At 39.5% G+C, this 25,572-nt stretch overlaps 2 long non-coding RNA genes across 2 annotated transcripts; one reads left to right on the top strand and one right to left on the bottom strand.

The window, feature by feature from the left end:
* Window positions 1-35: 35 nt before the first annotated feature.
* On the bottom strand, window positions 36-24,582 carry LOC116790498. The gene is made up of 3 exons (XR_004358378.1): window positions 24,427-24,582; window positions 301-336; window positions 36-140 (listed from the first exon to the last, which is right to left on the bottom strand). It is a non-coding gene; the product is annotated as an uncharacterized LOC116790498 (long non-coding RNA).
* On the top strand, window positions 19,022-23,403 carry LOC116790499. The gene is made up of 2 exons (XR_004358379.1): window positions 19,022-19,635; window positions 23,015-23,403. It is a non-coding gene; the product is annotated as an uncharacterized LOC116790499 (long non-coding RNA).
* Window positions 24,583-25,572: the final 990 nt, after the last annotated feature.

Genomic DNA, 25,572 nt, shown 5'->3' with positions numbered 1-25,572 from the left:
CCCCCCTGAGCCTCCTCTCCTCCAGGCTCCTTCAGCAGCTCCTCGTAAGATTTGTGCTCCAGACCCTTCACCAGCTTCTCTGCCCTTCTCAGCACTGGGCTGGGACCAAACGCTGGGCTGTGACAGTGGTGGAGTAGGCCCTGGGAAGAAGGGACAGAAATCACCAATCTGTGACAGTGACAGAGGAATTGGGGCTTGGATTTCATTTCCCATAAAGAGCTAGATGACTTGGAGGATTATCTGGACCAGCTTTCCACCTGCTAAGCAGCCCGTTAATTCACAGCATAAAGCATAACTTACCTTTTTAAGAGACGTATGTCACTGGTAAAGCAACACCTGCAGAAAAAAAACCCATGCTATTTACAGGAGAGGTCTGCATCCTCATAGCAATATTTTTTTGTCTATAGAATACAGAGTAATTTGTGTGGAAACCAGAAATACCTTTGGATTTATCAGAAAAGGCTGTCAAACTAGTCTTTCCAGGACACAAGGATTTACTAATTAAATTAATGGCCTGTTGGTAGGTTATCACTGTTTGGGCAGACATGGAAGTTGAAGGTTTTCTGTAATAACTTCATGTGAGACTTTTAAAGATACTTAGGTTTCCCAGACTTGGATCCTAAATCCTATTAGTCATCTACCTACCTCTTCAGCTGCCTAAGCACCTTTAAAAATCTGGCTCATCTTTCCCCTTTATTGCTAATATAGCATAACTCACTCTTGCTGAAAGCAGAAGAACGTGCTGTGAGGGGAAATACGTTTCAGGAGGATATGTATTCCTCTCTGCAAACCACTTCCTAGAGTTTATTCAGCAATACAGCAGAAACTAATACTGTACTTGCTGCTCTGCCTCTTACTATCAAGAGAATAAATTCTTGATAGTGCTGTGGCACTACACGTTCTCTACGGCCATCCCTCCTTTTCTGGTGACTGTGGGACAGGAAACACAGAGGAAATAGCTGAGGAAAAATCATTTTGTATCACTTTTTCCTCCCTGTTATTTTAATGTATTCCATTAAAAATGTCAATGGGCCAGCATATAAAAATCAAAATACAGTCAATAAAGAAATCGCTCCAATGCTTTGTGTGGATCTAATTTTCCCTGTATCATGTAAGACAGAGAAGAATCAAACCCTTCAGCCACAGCAAATAAGCTGATCCTACACTGATGAATAAAAGTTCTGTTTCTCTAAGTAAGAGTTTTCCATCAAGGCATACTTGCTGGTTCAGGTCATCACTCAGCATGGTTCAAACAAACAGTGCCTTTATTTATCTATTAGATTATATAGCAAATAACATATGCCAAGGAAAACAAGTACTATGTGAACTGTAAATTTAAACAAAAGCAATACATTTTCATCTTTCTGACTCTATTTCTTTTTATCTCTCTTTTAGTTACAAGCATGTGGTTCCCACCAGATTGAACACATACAGATCAAGGCTTGAAGTAACCCTCTGCTATAGTTTGCTGTATTTGTCTTAATGGAGTGAATTCAGTTCAATACTACACTCCTGTAAAATTGGAATAACTATATTGAAAACAATTTAGCACATCATTATCTATATTATTAGGATTAATTTTAGTAGAGTGTTGGCTGTCACTTCAGAGATATCTACAAAGAAAAAAATCCCTGCCTGAATAGTTTACAAAATAGCCCACACAAATAATAACAGGTCTGGTTTGTTTTTTTTTTTTTTTCCCAGCTTCTTACATTGCCAATTGCATTAACCTGCCATTGATCCTCCTACTTACCAGGCAAGACCATGTCTAGAGGGAAAAGTTGCAGGTGCTGCTCCCTAAACTGGGTGACTTAAATTGACTTTATCATCTCTTCAATCAGTTGAGCTGAATTTTGTAAATTACAAAACAACTTAAGGAGGTGGCAAACTGTTTTAAGTGCATCTGGCTTATAATCATTCTTTTGAAACCTGTTCAACATTTTCTTGTACAGACATGGCCTAGATTGTTATCTGCCATGGATAAATAATAGAGCCAAGTCCCGTAGTGTGTAACAAACAGGGGGTGCTACCGACCACAGTGACAAAATGGGACTGTTATATTGTACAGGAAGGGAAAAAACAAAATTCCCTAGAACAGAGGAAAGAAGAGAGATGACTGTCTTGTTATGATGCTTCCCTAGACTTTGAAAACTTACATCTCAAAAATCCTAATTGTGCTGCCAGTTTCCCACAGGATGACTGGAGAATTTCTCAAACATTGTATTTTTTAAAGTCTGCTTTATACCTTAATTTCTAAGCACCCACCACCTGCACCTATTTTTCAAAGGGAATGAAAACTCACAGCTGTAACTGTCTGCCACTGAAGGACTATTTTGTAACATCTAATCTGAAATTGTAACAAAGTTATAACATAGTCTTAGATTTCAGACTTATGAGTCAATGCACTCATTAGTTTATGCCTCATGTTGTTATGAAGCTACAACACATTACAGTACTATATAAATACAGGAGGACTTTTTTAGCTTTTGAGCCTGCTGATCATCAGTGTCACTTTATAGCACAGATTCTAGATCGATCTGAGTTTGCCTCTGGCTTTAGAATGTTTTTTCACCCCCCCCATATATATTTGTTCCTTTGAGCATCCCAAAACACTGCTTTCTTGAGTCCTGGTCCCACACAACCTGCATCATCTGAAGGTTTTATTTACTTTAACAGAGCTGTCTATATGAGGAAAGCTTCAAAGGACTAAGTTTATACTTATAGAATATACTTTTGCTGGTGGTTCCTTGGAAGCTGAAAGTTTTGTGAAGGTTCTTCGTAGAGATTAAAATAATCTCTGTTGGGCTTAGCTGACCTTTGAAATGTCTTTTTTACAGTGTATTTACACAGAAAATATAAAAATCACTTGTTTATTTAAATAATCAGTTTCACTGCACAGGTAAAAGCAGAAGGTGGCACTTCTGTATGGGCCATTCAAATATGATTGCCTAAGATTTTTAGTAGAGTATTGCCAAAACTGCTTGACATATGAGTTATATACAGACAAAACCAACATAGACTTTAAAAAAAAAGCAAAAACCATAGGTTATTGAGTTACACTAATATACTTGGTACATTTTTTATATACACACACACACACACATATATATATATGCAGACCTGTTCTTTGAACAAGGAGCATTATATGTTCAAAATAATACCTGTAAACCAGCCTCCAGTCAACTGGGATGCAATGACCGTGGTAGATACCCACCAGATCTGCCACTTATTTCCAAGTTCTTCATATAATAACAGTGCTTTATGCAATTTTAGTAGTCATTAGCTTAAAATGTGTACATAGCAACAATTATGAAATCTCATTGACTAACTGATTAAAATAATTAGCTAATATATACCAGTAAATGTGGCATAGCACCAAGCACCAAATGAATTCTATAATTTCATATAAAGCCTATGTATACAAGCATTTTCCTATCCTAAAAGAACACTGATCATTTATAAGAGGAAACAATAGCAATCCTGAATGTTTTATTAACTGAAAGTTATAAAAATATTTCAGAGTGAGTTAATCAAAATGGTCTGTTTTCCAGCTTGCAGCACACTATGACTTTATGCCTGCATGTGCACAAATACAATTATCTTATATTTCAGAGTAAGTCAAACAAACTATTGTCCACTTAAAAAAAAACCAACCCACACATATATAATTTCTCCTGACAAAATTGTGTGTTTGAACAAACTGCATTTTCTGAAGCAAAAGATTTCAGAAAAAAAAATCCTAGCCAAGTCACAGAATTCTTCCAACTTGACCGTCAGAAATCTTGGCTCAGAGTTTACCCATACAACTCATTTTGTTAATGCTCACAATGAAAACATTGTCTCAAAATATTTGTTGATAAGTATCCACAGCAATATGATGTTTAATACAAACTAAATCAATTTAGCTGAATGATATTGACTGTAGTACAGATATTTTTGTACTACATTACCAGAGGAACATTTTATTTATACATAGCTTCACTTACACCTGGTTTTAATCGCAAACAGTTAAATAATGGTGTTTAACGTCCAAACTAATAACTTCAGATGTCTCCCAGGAAACAGCATCACTGGCACTCTCTGCTGTGAAACACACAGGAAAAAACCACGATGGAAAGAAGATAAAATACAATAAAGAATGTAGTTTAATCCTATTGACAAAGACAGAAAGAACTACAGTAACGATGATGTCATTTGCCATTCCTAAGCTGAACTGCTGGAAATTAGGTTTCTCCTTTCCTATCTCCAACATATTTCTCATACTCCCACTTATAAAGACATTTAACAGACAATAAACAAGTTAAAGGGATCTGAAAAGCAAGTTATGCATATGTGTTCAATACACTAGTACAGCTTTTCTTGACCTGTATTTGTATGACAATGCTATAAAACTTGAAGATAAGAACATCTGAATGACAGTAAAGTCTTTTTTTTCCCCAGAAGTGTATGCCCACGCTTGTGTGTTTGAAACTGCAGGATAGATTTGTCCAGAAAAACAGCCAATGAAAATTAGTTATCTCATACTACCATGGGCCCATGTAATGACTCTGGATTTTCTTTGAGTTTCCTACTGTTAACTAATGGCCTTGAATTATATTTTTCCATTCTTATGGAGATTCATATGAGAAAAAAAGGGGCGTAATATTTTTACTTTCATCTACAGTTTTTGATTTTTATCTTTTCCTGTGACACAAAAGCAAAGTGTTCAATCTGATATATTTCCTACTTCTTGCATTTTGGCTCTTTGATTCCTCCACTGTCCCCAAGCAAAGCAGAATTATGTCTAAACCCATCTCTGGGATATATTTAATGATTATTTTCCTATTATGTGGCAGCAGTGTGGTATGACACCACTGATGCTACATGATCATTGTGAGTGAATGCAGCACATAAGCTCACCCACCATTTTATTGCAAAGGTATTCTGAAGCTCAATATCTTCTGTCATCTTTGGAAAGCTTCATTTTTCAACCTCGTTAACATTCCTTTAAGGTAAGTTTATGTATATACTTTGTAACGTATTATATTATAAGATAAGAGTTTTCAAAAGACAGAACAACATAAAAGCTTTGATGACAGGGATAAAAAAAGAAAAAAGCAGGAAAGGCTTGAATACAAAGGTCAAAAAAAGGAAGTGGCTGCAGAGGCCAGAGGAGCTTGTTGTTGAGCTTATCTCTTCTTCTGGCAGTTCACTGTAGAACTGAAATACTAGACTAGCCAGAAGTGGGTTTGGGGTATGTTTTTGGAGTGGTTTGGTTTTTGTTTTGGTTTTGGGGGGGTTGTTTGGTTTTTTGCATTTTGAGGGGTTTGTGCTTTTTTCCTTTTTTTGTTTTGATTTTGGTTGGGCTTTTTTCAGAAAGAACTATATTCACCTGATTCATCCAAGAAGGCACAGTCTGCATCTTATTTTGAGAAAAACACTGCATTATAAGAGAGACCTATCTATAAATAGGCATATACTATTGAAAATAAACATTGGAAGGGGCCATACGCCCCTAAGAGCCTATGCCCCTGAAGATGATTCTTTACCCCAACAGAAAATTGTATCAGGGAGGATCAGCAAGGAGTTCAAGCCAAGGTGTGGGAATACAGGTTCCTTCTCTGCTTGTCATGGCCTCATTCTTTAATCTTATATCTTGAAGCAGGTTATACCAGCAAAGGGGGAAACCACAGCATTCCACAGAGATAACAGATACAGGATATTGCTGCTGAAGAGAGGAGTAAGCAGGTATAGAGTTTAACCAGTAGTCATCACAGTACATTTTAGTATAGAATAACTTCTCTGTGTTAAGCAGCAAATGTTATAGTTCTGCATTGCTCGCTTCCAAAGCCAGCTGATATTTTTTGGTTTACCTTTTAAGTACCAAAGATTCCCATGGAAAAGTATGGAAGTTGCTAAAAATTTGGATGACTAAGAAAGAAAAGAGCCCAAACAAAAGCCACCATCCTCTGCAGGTTGTTAAACAGCAACTTCTCCCATTACTCACTACTTTCATTCACCCATCCTTCTAGGTGAGGAGGGATAAATATAATGCAGCTAGCATTAATTCTGCCTCTGGAGACATCACTAGGAAAATAACATGCACACACATGATGCAAGAGAGAAGAACTGAAAGCTGAAAATTGCAGAGGTACAGTCTCCACAAGCAATATATTGTCAATTAATATAGAGAGATATACAATAAACATGACAACTACAAGAAACTGGGTTTACACTTGTTGAAAATGAGAGAGAATGCATGGGAAAACAAGGTGGTTTGGTTTAATTTGACTCTTCTTGAATCTTCCTGCTGGTGACTAACTTTTACTATTCTACTCTCCTTGAATACAAATATACTAACTTAGAAATCCTTCAAATCCAATAACATACATAATCCTATTTCCTAGGCAAGATGAAGCAGAAAGAGTGCCTAATTATAGACTGTACATTCTGTAGTACCTGCTGGTCCTACGAGACATTTTTGTCCTAGGTTCTCCAGTCCTGCATCTCTTACAATTCAGTCACACAATGTTGAGTTCTAGAAGAACTAAAAAATCATGTGTGAGCAAGTGCAAGAACAAAGGAGCCCAGTGCCGCTGGTAATGTATTTTCTGCCAGAAAATTCTTTAACAAGAAAATGGTCTTACTGTGAACAGGAAATACAGGAGAAAAAATTCTACTTGTAAGCAAGTAGTCCTGTGATATTAAGATTAGATTCATTACAACTTTAAAAATACTATCCCACTCCTTTCCAAAAACCTGTACTTCTAGACCCTTCTCACTATCCAAGTGGAAAGAAAGTAGCTGAGCCAATGTAATGCTTCATTCATTGAGAACAGAGTTGCTCTCCATAAGTTATATGTTATGTTTTAGTCTCCAAACCATCTGTACAAATAACAAAAAAATAATAAAAATCTTTTGATAAACCTTCATTTGGTGAGAAACAAAATAGAAATAGCAGACTAAAACCAAAGAGATTTCCTGTTTATACTGCAGAGATTATTAGAGACAGACCAATGTTAAACTTAGGGAAATTCTTGTCTTAATTTTGGAATCCAACTTTGACTCCATACATATAAAACTATCCAAAAACATGCTGATATTGGCCATCATACTGGGGACCTTTTCCACAGTCACAAAAGAACAGTTTAGAGGTTCAGATTTATAAATGTTCCTCTCAAGTAAAGATGAAGGTGTACTGATAACAATATCAGACTGGTAACAATATAGCATAAAGCTCTCTATGCTTATGTTTCTTTGTGGATACCCAGTCAGATGAACAGTGATAGTATTGGAAAATATATGTGACTAATAAGGAACAAACTATTTTGGATCAAGCAAAAAGATGTCCACATTACAAAACCAAAATAGAAACAGATACCAGAGTTGGCATATTTGAAAAAAAAAAAAAAAAAAAAGACAATGATTAAATGGACATCAAAAATAAAACCACTTCAAACTCTGCCAGGCTTTTTCTCCAGATCAGAACTGAGATAGCATGAGTCACACCACGATGGTGTAAGAACTTCAGCTTCAAAGTTGACAGTGTAGCATATTTTAATACCCTTAACTTGCCATAACCAAGAAACACCACAGGGTTCTGGTTTGGGATTATTTATAGTAATGATTATACTGGTATATCTGAGTGACATAATAGTTCACATGATTATGTAGTGAGTTAGACTACTGTGCTACATTCAGGTCACATACTGAAGATTCTGTACCTTGTTAAGATAAGGCTGGGTGAATTCTGTTATAAAAAGTGAAGGCTAAAAGATCTAGTCACAGATGATGCTGCGGTCTTAAAATTTAGTCACAACAATATTACAAAAGACAACAAAATTACAATTTCATACCAAGCCAGAGAAAAAAAGATTCAGGAAGTTTAAAATATTATTATTCATAAAACTTGTGCAAATTAACTGCTTTCTTCTCTCTCTGTGGAAAAAAAAAAGAGCCAAACAGAAAAAAAAACAACTTTATTTTAAGTGGAATAACTCAATTTATGTGGCAGAACCCAGCAAAAAGGAAACTGTCATAACAAATATCATTATGGATCAGGACTACAGGACAGAGGAATAAAACACAGCTTTGCAAATTGAGTTGTTAGAGAACTGGCAGCAACCAACAAAAACTACTTTATTCTCAGCCCAAAACTCTTGAGAAATATGCACAGTTAATTCTCATGATGAAAGGATAGAAATATTCAGATTAGCCAGCCAAGTTTCAAGCATTTTTTCCCAGTTTGTCAGTTGACTTAGACTTCCCTACTAAAACTAAAAGAAAAAGAAACAACCGTTAGGCAGTACTTTGTAAGGTTTTGTTTGTAAATAATGTTCAAAACAATGCTATGCAGTAAGAGAACCTGCAAAATTGTACAGCCTGAGAACCATGTGTTGAAGCTGAGGTTATGCAATAATAGTTAAGGATGGTTATAAGCAGTGTCCATTGGCTTGTTTTATCTTATGTCAATTCATTAACCTCATATTAAAATATTTATTGATATTTCATTATGCTTTTTGGTAATTAAAACTTCTTTTTCTTCTCTTGCGAATGTGCTCTCTGGTTCACCTGCTAATGGTGATACACAGCCAGGAAAGGTTTCACCAAACCTTCTGGCTCCCTGGCATCCCAGACATGGTACCGAAGCCTTTTAATCTCAAAATGCAGTTTGAAATGCACTTCAGATACAGCAGCCTTGATACAGTGTGTGGGGCCTCCTGTGGAAAATCCTAACTACCCTGGCTAACTTGGATGCTTTTTTCCTCTTTACTTGATCTTACAGCAAGTAGAAGTCCGACTTGAACGAAAATGAATTGAAAAAAGACATTAAACTCTTCATAACGTGAAAAATCTGGTGAAATAACCTCAAAGATGCAGCAGCATGGTCAGTATTTCTGCTTATTGCATATGTTAAAATGCATGAAAGGAAGTAAGATATTAAATTCAATACTTCCCTACTGTTAATTTTTCATTATGAAAAAATTGATATGTTAGTGAAGCTACAGAACTGTCCACACTGTTACAAAGAGAAAGAAGTTCTAATTTTAATGTAACCACAGTTCTTAAAATCTTTTGTTACCTGGAAAGTTTTCAGGTGTCTGTTTTACAGTACCATTTAAAAATTGTCCTGTTTAAGTAGAAAAGCTAAGACCAAAACCTTCATCAAAAACTAAACAGGTAAGTGAGCAAAAAGAAGACAAGTCCACTGATTTTAGAGGTTCTATTTTAAGCTTAATTACCACTTATATATAATGAATATATATATTTTCATCATACTGGCCCATAAACTGACATATTGAAAATAATATTTCCAAATTGTTATCTATGAGGGAATTTATTAGCATTCATCTACTCCTTCTAGTCAATGGAAATGCATATTAATTCTTTTCTACATTTGCTGTTTCAAATTGCATTTACTGTACAGTATAAAAATTTGTCTCTCAGTGGAAAGATAAGTAAATGTATTTGCAAAAATTGTCCATAATGATCAGTTCTTAGTGCTATTTATACTGGTTATTTTAAAATATAATGGTAGTCATACCTAACACTTCTAAAGTGTCATTCATCTGAAAATTTGATGACATTTTACATATATTAATCAATTAAGCCCTACTATACCCATCTCAATTAAGCATTAATATCCCAGTTTTACAGTTAGTTACAGTGAGGATAGCTTGAAAGGTTAGCTCTCTTGCTAATAGCACTCAGAAGTGGGGATAAAACCCAAGAATGACAATTGCTTCTCCATGTGTAATGAAAAATTAAAAGTATTTTCCCTCTTGTAGAATGGAAAATATAAAAATAAAATGCAAAATTAATGGACAAAAGTTGGGGCTTTTACAGGACTTCTGTCTTTTCTTGTGAAACAAACTATTGCTTTACAAACTTCTTGGTGAGAGGGAAATACATATGATCAAGAGATTTCTCCAAGGAGTTTCACAAGATGACCAAAGGAGTTTCTTTGGTCCTATAGACCAAAGAAAAAAAATAGTGACCCAGAAGTACAGCCCATACTAACCTTGCCTGTCCCCACGTCCCCAGCCAGGCTAAACATCTTGAACTGAACAGAACTTCCACTTTGTATCACTTGGAGAGGTTTTTTTTCAGCTGACTTCCTTAAAGTAGGTCTAGGCCACTTTATGCTTGTTTTAACAATAAAAATTAATGTATCCAATTAACATAACCATATACTGTCACATCACATTAATTCTATCAAACTTGTCAGTCTAATGCCACTAGAAAATTATTTTATTTTAATTTTATATTCTGATTTTAATATGCAGAATAGAGGAAGGTCATCCTGTTTATCCTGTTTCTGAGGTACAATTGTCTGTCACTGATTATAAAATGGCAAACCAATGTGTTTCCAGGTGCACATACTAAATGTAACCCACATTAGTAACCATAAATGCATAATTTTTTTGTATGCTTTCAGTATTAATATCTAGAATTCATAATTTACTGGTTTAGAGGTGCATTCTTATTATTACCTTAAACTATAATCCTTTATTGCTTTTAGTCCTCTAACTTGGTTCAGAAACCACTATGGGTTTGTAATTTTTTGTCCCACTTCTGTATGTTCTCTGTTGGTGAAGAAAAAATAGGCTACTTTGCTGTATTGTGCTACTGCCACACCTCACAAAGGGGTCAATGACAAATTGTGGTCTCTTGGCATTCACTCTCTTGCAGATTTTGTGCCAAATGAGGGAGGGATCACACAGAGATGATATAATTTGATCTTCATATTCTATCCTCAAGATTGTCATCATGTCCATGAACTGAACAACAGAAGCAAGAGTATAGAGTCAACCTCTATTCTGGTACTTCATTTTTTTCTACACCCCACCTTCCATGCTTAATGTTCTTTCATTTGAGAGTCACTATGATTGTCATTGACAATCTGACAATTCTGAGCCAGACACTGAAGAGCAAATCTGTAATACCTTGTATTTCTTCCCTGTAAGAGAAGAAAACCTTAGCTCTAAGTCATATTTATGTAGAGTGGGCTGATTTCCAAAGTGGCTCCACAAGTGTCCCTTACCAGCTGCAGCCATGGGCCATTCTAGTATTTTGCATATCTTGTAATCGCTTAATCAATTCTTCATGTCTAACACAACCTCTCAGGTGTGCTCTGTAAAAGCAACCTAACCCAATGTATCACTTAATTAATTAGTGACAGCTAATTTCAAAGTGACAGTGGCATTTCAAAAACCTGTCAGAGGACACCTAAAGGACAGCCATAACACTGTGGTGAGCCCCAATTCACGAAAAAGAGAAAACCAATCTGGCATAGAGGAAGTCTGTAACACCAGTTTTCAACCCCTGCATTGTGTGTATCAGCCAGAGGTTCCTAAGGTCATGCAGACTGTCACCCACCCAATACAGTGCTCCCATCTGGCTCTTTTAATTGCACGAATGAGAAGAGACACCCCTCTAAAAAGAGAAAATCTAGGTTACATATTAGGAAGAATTTTTTTATTGTGAGGGTAGTTAGACACTGGAACCGGTTGCCCAGTGAGGTTGTGGATGCCCCAACCCCGGCAGTGCTCAATGCTGTTTGGATAAGATCATGAGCAACCTGGTCTAGTGGGAGGTGTCCCTGCCTATGGCAGGTGGTGTTGGGCCTGTATGATCTCTAAGGTCCATTCCAGCCACTTCACAGTATATGATTCTATGGTCTTGCTGGCCTGCACTGATTACTACAGAAGTGGAAGAACATGCCCATATATATTGAGAGACTTTATCTTGGGATGGATGAGCACCCTCTTTTCACGAGTGAATTCCAACCAAGGAATTCCAATAATACCATATCCAAAAAGCTATAAATGAGGCTTCATTATGTCCAGAAACTACACACCAGGAAAAAGCAACTGGTAACCTTCCCACCTGAGTGCGAGGACCATTCAAGTTACTGAAGAGGCTTCAGGAATGTGCTGACACTGATGTTTTCTGAGTTAGCATGGCAGCATCAGAAGAGAAACAGTCTTATGCCTTAGGGAGCCAGCAATATGATTGATACAGAAAGCTGAAGGGAAGGCATGAGAAGGATGCTAGAGAACTTAATAACTTGAGTTCTTGCTGATTGTGGAGTTTATGTCCAGGAATATATGAGAGGAATAGAAAGGATTTATCTTCCCAGCCTGCGTGGCACCACTTGGTGCTATGAAATTTGGTACAGGTGGGAAAGGTGCTAGTGGGAACACAAATGTGAACAGTCCCATGCAAACGGATGTCAGAGTGAGTTCAGGTTGTGAGTACACTGTGTGCTAGTGATGACATGTACAACACTCCTTGCTGAGATTCTATGCCCTTCTCTTGGCTGCTAGTGAGCTAAGATGTGTCACTGTTGGTATACAGGCATATATGGTAGTTAATACTATGCAAGCAATGAGCAAAGTCTGCAAAACTGTTGGTTAAAGAAAATTTTTTCTCATGACTGTGGGGGATATGGAATGAAGGATCCTGGAAGCCATTCCTGGCCTTTGAGCACAAAATTTCTTCAATGGGCACCTCCTGTTTGTTTGTCCACTGCCATATACCATACATTCCCTACAAGCTGTTTATGCTTTTCTTCCTTCCCAAACTTTAAACAGGTATGATAAAATCAGGGCACTTACCCAAACTTATCTCTTGTCTCATTCTGTAATTGCTACTCTGGAGATGTGAGACAGGCAGAAAATGGCACATTTCCTTTTCTCTAGAGGACTGTGGAGGCTCAGCTCCTACACCCATCCAGCCTAGCTTAGAGACCTGGCCCTAAACTGAAAAGCCAAGGAATCCAGATGGCTCTGCAGTGATCTTCAGGTCACAAATTGTAGATACATATGCAGAGTTACTCAAGCGATGTACTGACATCCTTATTTTTTAAGTAGGTAGCTTTCAGGGTTTTTCCTTCAAAATGCTTGTCTCTGTGGTCAGAACAATCCATGTCAAGATGCCAAGTCATCTCTTCTTGTGTACTACAGAGAAACTTTTCCTTATCACTGGCCTGGGCTCCTTCCAGCAAGCTAGACCTTCTCAGGTCTCATTTCATATTTCATTACAACATCATAGTTTTCTTTATTCATTGTTTAAAAGTAACTCAAAAGGCTAAAAAAATTAAAGGCTGCATTACTTTCTGTCAGATTGCTATAATTTGGTATGAGACATAAAATGTGTGGTGTGTGCCTGTTGGCTCTAAAAGGACATATGAATCTCCAAGGTGTTATGGGTACTCCTATATTTCTCAAGAGTAGAGAAAATGAAACCCAGCATGAGTCTATATTATCCCAATGCAGCACCTGATGAAGTGAACAGCCTGCTAAACCAGCCTCAAACTTTCTCTTAGCAGGAAGGAAATTAATTTTTCCAGGAGGAAGCCTGAAAGTGAACAGTGTACACAAGCAAAGCCTGAGAACATCTTAAACTGACAGGGTAGGTACAGTGTTTTATAGGCTTGGCACACCTCTAAGTCATGGTAAAAACTGAAGAAAAGCTTTTTACCAGGTCCTGGAGTTGACAGTTCACCCTCCACCAAAGCAGTCACACCAGGTTCAGCACCACTACAGCCCACAATGTGCCTGAGCTATGTTCCCTCCTTCACTTGAGACATTTTTTCTCTCCATACATCTCTATCATTTAAGAATTTCCCATTATTAGGGGAAACCCAGTTATCATTAAGGTTCCTCTCCAACTCACTGGCACCTCACAAGTCACACACAGGGGTGAGGGGAGGGCTTTTTCACTTTGTAAGAAGAAAAATTCAGATCTCTTTTACTGTTTGACTTGAAGCAAGCAAAAGAGCTAAACTGGTTTTATACACATTTCTATAATGCAAGACACTTTCAGTGTTTCAGGTATAATAAAAGTGCTCAGGTTAGTTCATCAATTTGCATAAGTCATTTCAGTTGTGCTAAAAAGTGTTATGACCAAAATGTTGTTATTAGAAACCAACACCCTGAAAATACTAACTACTAAAAAATGTTTTTGTCTATTTTATAAATTATCCTAGTGTTGTTCCTCATCCATTACTGACAATAATACCTGTGTGAGACGAATTATGCAGTAAATATATTTATGAAAATTCAGAACTATTTGTATTAAACAGTGATAGCAGATATTCACTCAAGATTTAAAAATGTTAAAGTTGATAGTACGCATATCAGAATATCATAGATTAGATTATAGTAGATATCTTCAGGCAATTTTATTTTATATGGAATGGAAGGGTGGAAGACTAAGCATTTTTAATCCAAAAAACTCTGCTCACGATTTGACCTAAACTGACAAAAATCAAGAACTTCATATCTGAACTTGTCACTTAAAGGTGAAGCAAAAATCCTTAGCAGGAAAAGGGCAAAGAATCAAAATCAGCCATAGTTTATGAGGAGTGCTAAAAAAAAATCAAATAACTTTACATTTAGAAACAAAAACATGGAGTCAGTAACCACTGGCTCCTGTATCAAAGTCTCTATCAAAGATGGTTGCCACACTCTATTAGATAACCTGTGAGTTGAATTAGTAGACATCTCTATGGCAGAAGTCCCCTCACATAACCGCTATTTTTGCAAAAACAACAGAGAGGATATGAATGAACTGTTCTCTAATTATTCTGGCAAGGCAGGGGAGGACATTCTGCACTTCATTCTCTGGTGTCATCAATTTGATGTCTTTATAACTGTTAAATTAATTTTTCTGTACTTCAGGAGTCTGTTTCAGTTCTTAATCTTATAAGGATGAAATTTACCCTGCCTTTCAAGATCTTAGGAAGTCCCTAGTGCAACAGATCTTTTGATATTCTAGTGTCCACACTGAGGATATGTAACTGCAGAAATCTGTAGGTGCTGCAGATCCTTTTTTTTTTTTACTGGAGCACCTCATAATATTCCACAAGCAAGCATATCTAGGCCTTCTGGGAAGATATAAGGGCACTAATGATAAACCTCTGATCTATCTAGACACATGCCACCAAGACTGTGTAAAAAATACCAAACTGCCTTTAGCTCACCACTCCTCCAAGAGGGAGTACTTTTTTGGGGTGTATATATACTACAAGCATAAATATACCCTACCCTGGGTTGTGTATTTTGGCATCCCATGATTATTTATTGTTCACTGTAAAAATGTTACTGCTTTTATTACTCCAGAATAAATACATAAATAGAACTACAAATTGCCACAGGAAAGAACCATATTTCCTTTCAACTTTTCTTTCGGTTACACCAGGTTGCTCCAGGAAAAAAACCCTAGAACTCAGCCGAACTAATCTTGTCCTTTGCTACTGCACATAAGAGATTTTTATGCCATCCAAGTCACAGAAATTTCAACTGTTGGCCAACAAAATCAAGGTCATCTCCATATCCATAATTGAGCCCCAGTTGTCTTTATTACACAAATGATTTTAAGAGGTATATTGAAATAAGGAGGCAGTTCTGGGCAAGAATAGCTTTTACTTTCCTGATAAAGAGCCTGTTACAGATGCATAGTTGTTTATATGAGTGCTGTAATTAGAAATATACCCTCTAAAAAAATCCTATCTACTCTACATAGTTTTCATGAGTAACAAAAAATGGCATCAGGTTCTTATTTTTTTCTCCTTTGTTTTATGAATACTGTTTATTATTAACAATAGCAGATACAAATGGGTACCAACAGTCTAGTGAAAGTGAAGCATCTTTTTTAATTGGGTTGTAACGTTTACTGTTTTTCTTAGACATTATAATTTGGGTTCAGCCATTCCTCTTTCTTATTAACATACTTTGATATTAAATATCTGTAACACATATGAAGGGATCCTACTTAAATTTGTTTCTTTCCCATTCAGGTTATTATAAAAATGTGGGAATGAGACAATGGGTGATTACTGAACCAAAACATCTGCTTACCTTTTCTTTTCATATACAAGTAAATGAGAAAATTTCGCCTTTCACTCCATAGAGAGAAGTTGCAAGCCCTAACTGAGGTAGCCACAACACTATTATATTATCTCTGTCTTGGAGCTATTCAACCAAAGAATACTCTTATACAGTGTTAATAAATTACATTCCAAAAATGGTGTTTTGTTAATTGATTTTACCCTTGTATATTAGTAACATTCAAACAAGCCTATTAATGCTATATAATAATAGCATTTGTACCTATGTTCTAATAGCATGGAGGTAATTCATGAGTTCAAGGTCACACATAAAAACCAGCATATTGTATAAATATAAAGAAGACAACAAGAACACTAACTTCAAATATTATAGAAACATGTGGCAACTACTAATTCAAAGGACCAAACATATGTCATCTTCACATGCATATGTTGTATTACACATTTCACAAATTTGAGAAGCAGGGGAAGAATAAGAAACCTTGATGCATGTTTGTATCTAGTGCCTGAGTAATGCAAAACATAGAACTTGCAACACCACTAGCACATTTAATTCTGACAAGAAATCATGACATTTGGATAAGAATTAGATGATGCTCTTGACTGGACTATGCTATTATACAGCAAGACACGCTGCATAATGTTGGACCTTTTCTATAGGGAGTGTGAGATTATGTTCTTGTATTTTTATGCCATGGTAGTGCATTATAACATTTACTGTCTTATCCTCATTACAACTCTTTGTAATTGAAAACTAAATACAAGGACCTATTTCACAGATATAGAGCCACAAAATAGAGTTGAACACTGTTAATGGCAAACCTGGAAATGCAACTGAAATCTTCCTACCACTGTCTAGTCTCTGTTATTCCATGGCCACAATTTAAGAAGTTTACTTGAACAGACTTCTTATTTACTGTAAGGACTTGTGCCTTTAATCTCTACTCCTGACACTAAAGGTAGTACATTAATCAGAGTTGGGAGTACCTGAATGAAACTGGCCTGTGGCAAAAAAATTCTTCACACCCCTATGCTTCTACCTACTTTGTCATCCATTAAGAATATGAACTTTCTGTGAATGATATAGAAGAAGAAGAGATATATTTTTCAGTTTTTGACAGGAAAGAAATTACATATGTTGTACCTCTGCTCAGTTAATGAAAAATAAAAAATTACAGTTAGATGAAGTAGAGTGTATGCTTAGTTGTTCTTAGCAAAAATGCAAAACCCCACTAAAAAACAGCACTGAATTTTGAAGAACAAGTTTTCTTTGCTCAGGTGTTGAGAGTAGTGATCAAGAAGAAACACTGCTACCAGCAGTTGTTTGGCTAATTCCAGCAGTTGTTTGGCTAATTCTTTCTTTTTTTTTTCTTTTTTTTTTTTTAACATGGAAAATTTTCTTAACCAGAGTTTGTATTACCCCTTCATAAGTAAAGCTCAAAAGTTCCTTTTGTCATTGTGTAGGATTTAAAACTTATTATGGTTGTTTTTCCTCTCACCTTACTGGTTGCTCTCTCGTTTAGTCTCACTCAACCAAAGCGTAAAAGTGGCTGTGTGCATACTTTTAAACTGAACTTACATTTCCTAATATTTGGCACATTTTTGTACTATCCTTTCTCTCTTTACCTCCAGGTAAGCCACATAGCACAACGGTGAGCAAAGAGGTGAGATTCCAGTTGAAATGATGTAATGCTGAAAATTAAATTTACACACAAGTGTTCAGAGTCTGGGTCATAGCTGGGTCACTCCTCTGAGTGGGAGGCAATCCAGCAAGGAGCACTGGATAATGACTTCTCTATGCTGAGGCCCTTTTCATGAAATATAGCACAAAGCTTCACCTTGATATCTGAATCTAATCTGATTCAATGTGTGTAATTATTGGTATTTGTTGTGTGGTAGTAAGGAGTGATATTATTTTGTTATATGCTGTACTATGTCTCCAATTCCTTTCAACCTACTAGCACCCAGAAATAAGCTTTCCAGTATCTGAACCCTTACCCAGAGATAGTGGTTTAGATAAGAGCTGGCTGGCTGAGGCTTTTTACAGAATACAGCATATTGTTTACAGTTAGGGGGCGGATGAATTCCTTGTTTCTTGAACAAAAAATGGAGTTTGTCTTGGTTGTTTCAGCACCTATGGCCAATGTTATTTTTTCTCAGCTGTATTTATCCACTGTGGTCCTTTGCTTCCAGGTATAGCTATCACACACCCCTTCATAACCTTGAGATGAGCTTTTCTATAATGGCTTCCAAGTGGATTCCCTCTTGGGATGGTAGGAAGTGCCTGCAGAACATCCCTGCTCGCATAAAACTAACTAGGCCTTCACAGGAGACACCGACTCTTCTAAGCAATTCAGGCTGGTGGGACAGGCTTTGCAAAACATTTATGAGTATTAAAAACACAATCACATCAAAAGGTAAAGCAGCCTGCGTAATTTCTTCCTGTTGTGCCAGTTGTCAGTCTCTTGCATATTACGTCGCCAGTGATTTTGCACTCTACCTGCAAGGTTTCCTGCTGCCACCTGACACTTCTGCAGTCAGCCACAGGCTGACAACCACAGCACCAAGAGAGCGGCTGTCAGGGCCGGTTTGCACGAAGCACACGCAGCTCCTACCCGGCGAAGCCCTAATGTGTTGATTTACAGAGTCCTCTTGGCTGACATGGGAAAATGAGTCTGGTCACGGTTGATTTAACATTTTATGGGCAAAGAGTCAGCCTGCTATAGTAAGTTTGGACTAGTGCAAATATTTTACACACAAGTCCACGGGAAAAAAAAATATTCAAGGTACTAAGTGGTTTTGATGCTCACATCGCTCGAGCTCTACTGAAAATAACGTAAGTTTCAATTAACTAAATACAAAGGTGCGCGTTACGGGCCAGACCCTCAGGCTGAGTTAGGAAGTCTGCGGGCACAGCCGCCCAGTGCAGGAGGAGCTCGGCCAAGGCGCGGGGCAGGCTGCGGGAGGACGCCCGGCGAGTCCCCCCGGCCCAGTGCCGGCCCCGCTCCGCCGCTGAGGGTCGTGCAGCCCCCCCCGCCCCTCCCGGCCCCGCCGCTCCCGCTCTCCCGCTCTCCCCGCGGCGGGGGCGGGCGCAGGCGGCGGGCGGGGCGGACACGGGCGGCTCCGCCCGCCCCGGCGGAAGTGCCGGCGGCCGCGGGGCTGCCCGGCCGCGCTGGGCGGCGGCCCCGGCCCCGCCGTGCCCTTGTGCGGGCGCTGCTTCTCGGGCCTCCCCGCCGGGAGGGTGCGGCGACTTTCCCTGTGATTAACTAAAACAAGCCGGCGGCGGAGCGGCCGCCTGCTGCCGGTGTGCCCGAGCCGAGCCCGCCGCCGCAGTGGGCAGGTAACACCGTGCCCGGCGGGAGGGCAGTGCGGCTCCACCGCCCCTGCCGCGCGCGGCCGGCGGGCCGAGGGGCCGGGCCGGGCCGAGGGGCCGGGGCGGCCCCGGGCAGAGCCGGCGGGAGCGGCGAACGCCGCGAGAGAAGCGCTTGTCTGCGGCCGCCGCGACGGGACGAGGGCGAGAGGGACCGGGAGCCGCGGCGGCAACCCCGGGACAGCGCCTGGCCGCCCTGCCCGGCCCCAGGCCGGCACGGCCCCCTCTCATCAGCCCCCTCTCCCGCTCGCAGACCGGCACTCCCTCCGAGACGAGCGCTGCTGGACGGAAAATAAAGTCTAAAAGGAAAAAATAACGCCTGTCAAATCTACCTCCGGCTAGTTCGTCGCCCGAAAAGAGAGGGGCAAAGCGCGTATGCCTGCGTGGGGGTGCCAGGAGAAAGATGAGTGTTTCTTTCATTAACCTAATGGTAATTGCAAAAAGACTCCCTTTTTGTCAGCTTCACCTAATCAAAACCGAATATCTGTATGTGGCACTGACAAAATCAGTAAAACTTCACCTTCGACTTTATTGATCTGAACAGACAGGCAGAGTTTTCTATGGTGTTCAATTTAGGGAATTAAAAAAAATCACTCCACTAACTGCATTTGGTACATTTCTAACCCATATGTCACCTCAGTGCTTTAAATAATTATATTTGCATGCAGGGAGTGATTCATAAATATGTCAGGATTGTGAAATATAGGCAGGCATTTCAAACTTTCTATTTAAAAAACATGAATTATGGCCACGAAAAATGTGTTCCCATTTAAGGGTGATACGAAGTATTTGGTGTCTAGTACGGAGGCCCATCCATCATATAGACAATAAAGAGAGTTTTTGCCTGACGTTGGAAATTTATGGTTGCCCTTCTCTGCCCTAATAACTCAAGCATTGTGTCAGCCTGTGACAGCCTTTGCAGAAAAACAGCAACCCTGTTATCAATCAAAAAGCCCTTTTACATTTTTAGCAAAACTCTGATCATCCAGACACCCTTTTAATGTATATATTACATCATTATAGATCATTCTGCACTTTTACTGCAACTCAACAAAATGATCCATCACTTCAGGACAGTCCTGATGAACGCTGATGTAAATTATTTGCACGTTGCTAGTACAGTACAAAATGAAAAATGTACTTTAGGTGGAATTAATTTTAGGGTGTAAAAAGCTAAAAATGAGAGCAGTGGGGATTAGAGGAGACCTAAATGCATCATTAGGGATGACTGAAAACAAGCTAATAGTTATTAAAAATTAAGATTATTTTAACCTTTTGGGATCATGGACGTAGACTATTTCAAGAAAATAGCTAAGATATATTGCGTGTTTCTCCCTGCCCCTACTCTCCATCCAAACGTAGCTGTCTTGTAATTGAGTCGGGGATTATTGTTCATTTGTAATTTGCGTGTTTAGATAAGGTTAATTATTGGGGTTTCAGTGCCTTTTCCAGCCATATCCTTAAAACTTTTCCTTGTATCTCAAAAGACGCTGTTCCTATGCTGCTCCTTACTCTCTTGAAGACGCATCTAGTTGATCTACACAGTTTCCATAACAAATTTGTCAATAAACACTCTCTGTATTTGAAATCCGAGTGACGAAGCTAAAGATCGCCTCCATTTGTGTGCCATAGTTAATTTCTGAGGGATTACAGTAACCAAATATGTGCTTAGTTGGTATAATTCTCTCCCATAGCCTCCAGGCTTTTGTAGAAGATAAACACAAAGATGCCTTTATGATTGCTGAGATTGAATGATCAGACCAAGGTGTTACAAAAGCTAAGACTTTTTTTTTCACTCTTAGAATCTAGGCAGCAAATACCAATTCAGGTACATATGTACGAGTTAGGAAACGTGTTCCCTCGCTTTGGACTCGATCATTTTAATCGTAGTACGTTTAAGAACATGAAATGACACTAAAAATCTCCATGCACTTAACAGGAAACATACTCAGCCTTGCTCGTGTCATTGCACCCATTTGACTTACTCTCTCCCTCTGCCTCTAGAAAGTTACCTTAAGGCGTTATTTTAAATAACAGCTGTTTGCATAAGAAACACCTTAAACATAAAAGAAGGTAGATTTGGAAAATAGCTGTTGGTAAACGGGTTTCAACGCAGGAGTAAACATTTTCACACTCACATGAAACAATGTCAATAGGGAAATCTGTCAAAGGGCTTTAAAGGTAAAGGTTGGGGTGGTTTTGTTATTGTTAGGTGTATTAATCTCTTCCTTATCTCAGTGTAACAAAAGAAACAAAATTAGACAAACTCGTTCGAAGACATTCTAGGAGAAAATATATTTCCGAAAGCAGTAAACAACCAACCAACTAAACAAAACTGATTTTCTGCTCCTTTAGGAAAAATACCACTGACTACTAAAATTCACGTTCACTTAAACGTGACTATTATTTTGAAGATGGCTCTAAAATTATCACTGCTTATAAAACGATTACCTACATCTCATGCAGAGTAAAATATATACTGCTTCTATGTGTTGGGAAAGTAATTACAAGCATAAGGGTAAATATTTTCAGGTACTATACGAACAGGGCTTGGAAATCTTACTTTCTGTTGGCAAGCTTTCAAACTATTTGCTTTAATAACATTCTGGAATAAATACCCCACACCTCTGCCGGATACCTAGGCAGATGCATCAGCTATTAGCTGAGCACATGCAGTCTCGTATTAAAAAAAAAAGAAAGGGGAAAAGTGCCTCTACCCAAACGTACGTATTCATGGTGTGGTATTTCTGATAACCCATCATATTTCTTACCTTTTTATAAGTATTAACATTCTAGGGAGGAAAAAAAAAAGAAGATGCACCGTTTGCAAAAATCTAAAATCTATTGCAATGAATATCTTAATAAAAGCTTTAGGGTAGATAGAGAAACGCAAGTGCTACCAAAGGAAATAAATTTGACGCACCGCATGGACAGACAGGTAGCTGAATTGTGTTACACATAGAAATACAGCCCAGACACAACTCAGCAACTATGCTTCTGTTAATTAAAATCTTAATCTTTTTCGAAACGATAGAAAAGAGAGGGGATGAAAAGAAAAAAAACAACCGAACAAACAGAAAAAAAGCCCTAAAGGGCCTGTAGGGTTGTTGCTGTTCAGTTTAAAAGACTAAACGCCCTTTTCCAACATGATCTGCAGAAGCTGACACTTAAATGGCAAGAGAGCAAGCTCGCAGAGCAGGCACGCTGGTGTCGAGGTTTCTGCAGTTCCCTCTCCCGAGGGAAAAATAGTCAGTCCGGGTTTTTTGGGTGATCCTGACCAGGGTTTGCAGCTCGCCAGCCTGACCTGTCAAGCGGATTATTTTAGAGGGAGATTAATAGGGGAGGCGGGCTGCAATAATAATCGTTTTGTTTGATGTGACAACTTTGATAGGCGTTGATTTACTTACAAACTGATAGGCTTTTAATTGAGCGCCTCCATCCAGCTTGAGATGAAAGGAAAACCGCATTGAAAAGCTGCCCGAGTGCCCTCGAGCCTCAATACTGATTAGCCATCTCGACAGTGAATAGTTCAAGGCATTTTCAAACTTTTTTTCCTCTCTCGCTCTCGCTCTCCTCTCCTCCTCAAATATCTGCCAGCCCACTCCTTTTTAAGAGAAAATAAATCATTTCCATTGTGTGCAAATAAAATCGACTTGACATGCTTGCCAATAGCTGGTAGGTAAAGGAAAGTGTGGACTGGCACTTGTTAATTAATTCCCCCTTTGCTCTCCTTTTTTTTTTTAAGTTACAATTTTCCTTTGTAAGAGGAGGAAGACGGGTTCCAACCCTTAGATTTTTTTTTTTCAAAGGAATAAAAGCAACAGCCACCAAAACTTCAACAAGACTACACAAGTAAATGCCAAACAGCAAACCATCTGCACGGACTCATTAAACAAGGATCCCTCGCGAAGGTAACGAGCAGGACAGAATCCCTCTTCTTCAGCTCAAGAGAGGAAAGGAGCCCGCAGCAGCCAAATCACAAACTACGCACCGCTTTCAAGCTGCAGCCCCGCCGCCCGCCCGATCTTACGCGTGTGCATCCTAACTCCGAGCCCCTCGCTGGGAATCGTTTTCTGCGTGTGTTAAGCACAGCGAACAAGCTCTCATAGCTCAAAAATGCTTTGGACGGCGCAAAGGGGAGGGGATGTCTTGGGGCTGATTTTTTTTTACAAGCTTCTACATAAAAAAGTTTACAATACTGAGTGTGATTTAAATCTCATTTCAAAGGCTGACTGGAAAAAAAAGGAAAAAAAAAAAAAGAAAAAGCTGTCCTCTGAAGTTGTTAATTAAATTACCCTCTGCTGCTTCTACTTCAGCCAGGAAGATCGGGGTTCGTGCCGTTCCCCCCGCTCCTTCCCCCACTTTTTCCGTCGGTGCGCTGCCTGTTTTACACATGTACCGGCTCTCGCCTTTGCTTCCCTGGCTTACAAGTAAAACAACCCCTTACCGAAATCACCCTCACCTCCACAAGAAAAGAGAGAGGGAAGGGAAAATGGGGAGGGGGGAGCCTTCCCACAGCTGACTCTGCCTTAAGACAATTAATCTTTAGTCTTTCACCCTGGGAGGCAGGATAAATACAACGAGAAAACAGATAGGAGTCTCCCCGGTCCTGTAAGGAAAACAGCTGTTCCAAGCACTTTAATGCAAATGAACACAAATGAAGGTTTCAGCTTTTTTTTTTTTTCTTCCAGAGTTTTACTGCACTCCATTTATCAATTGGACTTGACAACAAAAGAAAGAACTGGGGGAAAACCTGGGGCAGATTCAAGTCACTTCCACTCTAGATAAAGGAAGGGGGAGAGTTCCTTGAGGGCAAGTTGTGGGTCTTGTCAGTCCTAATGCAATATCGTGGGTTTTTATGCAAGGTCTCTTTCTCTACCTCCCCCCCCCCCGCTTTTTAATTTTGACGGTCTTGCAAGATGACCGCGGTGATTGCAAAATGAAAGTACGTTTACGACTCTCTACTGAGAAGTTGTGGCTATAAGCCCTATGCTTTCAGAGAAAATATAGAAATTAAAAAGTTTGTTAAAATTAATCTCATCTTTATAGAAGCTAGAGGAGTTCTGCATATTTATCCTACTCTATACATTACAGTAAAAGAGTAAAGTGTTTTAAATAAAATACAGCAGATATACTTACTGCGCTGCAAGATTTAAAGGGTATCGCTTTACGGGGGTGGGGGAAGGGGGGGGATACCTAGGAAAACCTTCCTTACATTTACCTCGTAAGAAAAGCAGATCCTTAAAGGCTATCTGACACATCTGTTTAGGGACTGGGGCAGATCGGTGTTTCAAGGGAAGAAAAAGGACTTGGTTCAGCAGAGAAAGTGAAAGTCCTTCCTCTCGTTCAACCCTTCCAGGATCAGCGCCTGTTCTGGTTGGAGTCCAGGTCAGGAATTGGACGCGACCCCTAAAGCACTTGCCTTGTTCTTCACTTGTCAAACGTGTTTTATCTCTAAGTGACCTTTTTGTTAATGTTGTAGATTGTGTGGGCCACCATGTCAGATCCGGAAACAAAAGTAAAAGATTGATTAACACATTTTGCTCGTGAAAAAATGTTATGGGATGAGGAGGTGGGGAGATAGTGAGATGCAACGTACAAAGAGAAAAGAAAAAGGCAATCCAGCGATTTGAAGGACTGCGGACTCCACTCGGGGCATCCACCGGCACGGTAAAACCGGTGTTGGGGGCAGAGGACCCGGTACCCTTCGGGACCGCACAGACACAAAGCAAGACGTGTAACGCCCGAGTGGATACGGTGTGCATACCCACAAGGTTCTCAACACAGCCTGGCTGAAATCAAACACGTAAATGGCGAACCAATACTCTCACTAAGGCGAAGGGCCGCATTCCCAGGGCCCCGGTGCCAGCGACCGGTTCAGCCCGACGGGTACAGGGACGAAGGACTCTTTTTCGAAGAAGACGAAAAGGGAAGAGGAAGAAGAGCCCAGCAGCCCGACCCGGCAGGGCAGTGCGGAGCTGGGGAGGGCTACCGGGTGCTGGCACACAAATCCAGTTTACTCGAAGGATTTATTCTGTAAATTAAATGGCTTTTTCTCCCGAGGAGCCCGTCTCTCCCTCTGTTTTCCTTCCTCCCTCTCTCTCCTTCTCCCTTCAAGTCACACCAGGCTTGTAATCAGCAACAAAAGCTGACATAAATCAAGGGCGGATTGACAGGGGCTGACAAATAACTGATTGATTGCGGTTGGGGAGCACTGACAATTGACGGCGGGGCGGAGAGTCCCGAAAGGCGGCGGCGGGCGGTGCGTGACAGCCCCTCGTGTGACGAGCGGCCTCCCCCAATCCCGCCGCGCTCCCCGCGCCGCCGCAGCGCCCCGGCCCCCGCCCGCCGGCGACGCGCAGCCCGG

This window comes from Chiroxiphia lanceolata, chromosome 8 (genome assembly GCF_009829145.1).
Source record: "Chiroxiphia lanceolata isolate bChiLan1 chromosome 8, bChiLan1.pri, whole genome shotgun sequence".
Classification (NCBI taxonomy): Eukaryota; Metazoa; Chordata; class Aves; order Passeriformes; family Pipridae; genus Chiroxiphia; species Chiroxiphia lanceolata.
The sequence above is the reverse complement of the archived record's forward strand: the minus strand, read 5'-3'. Positions and strand labels throughout refer to the sequence as shown.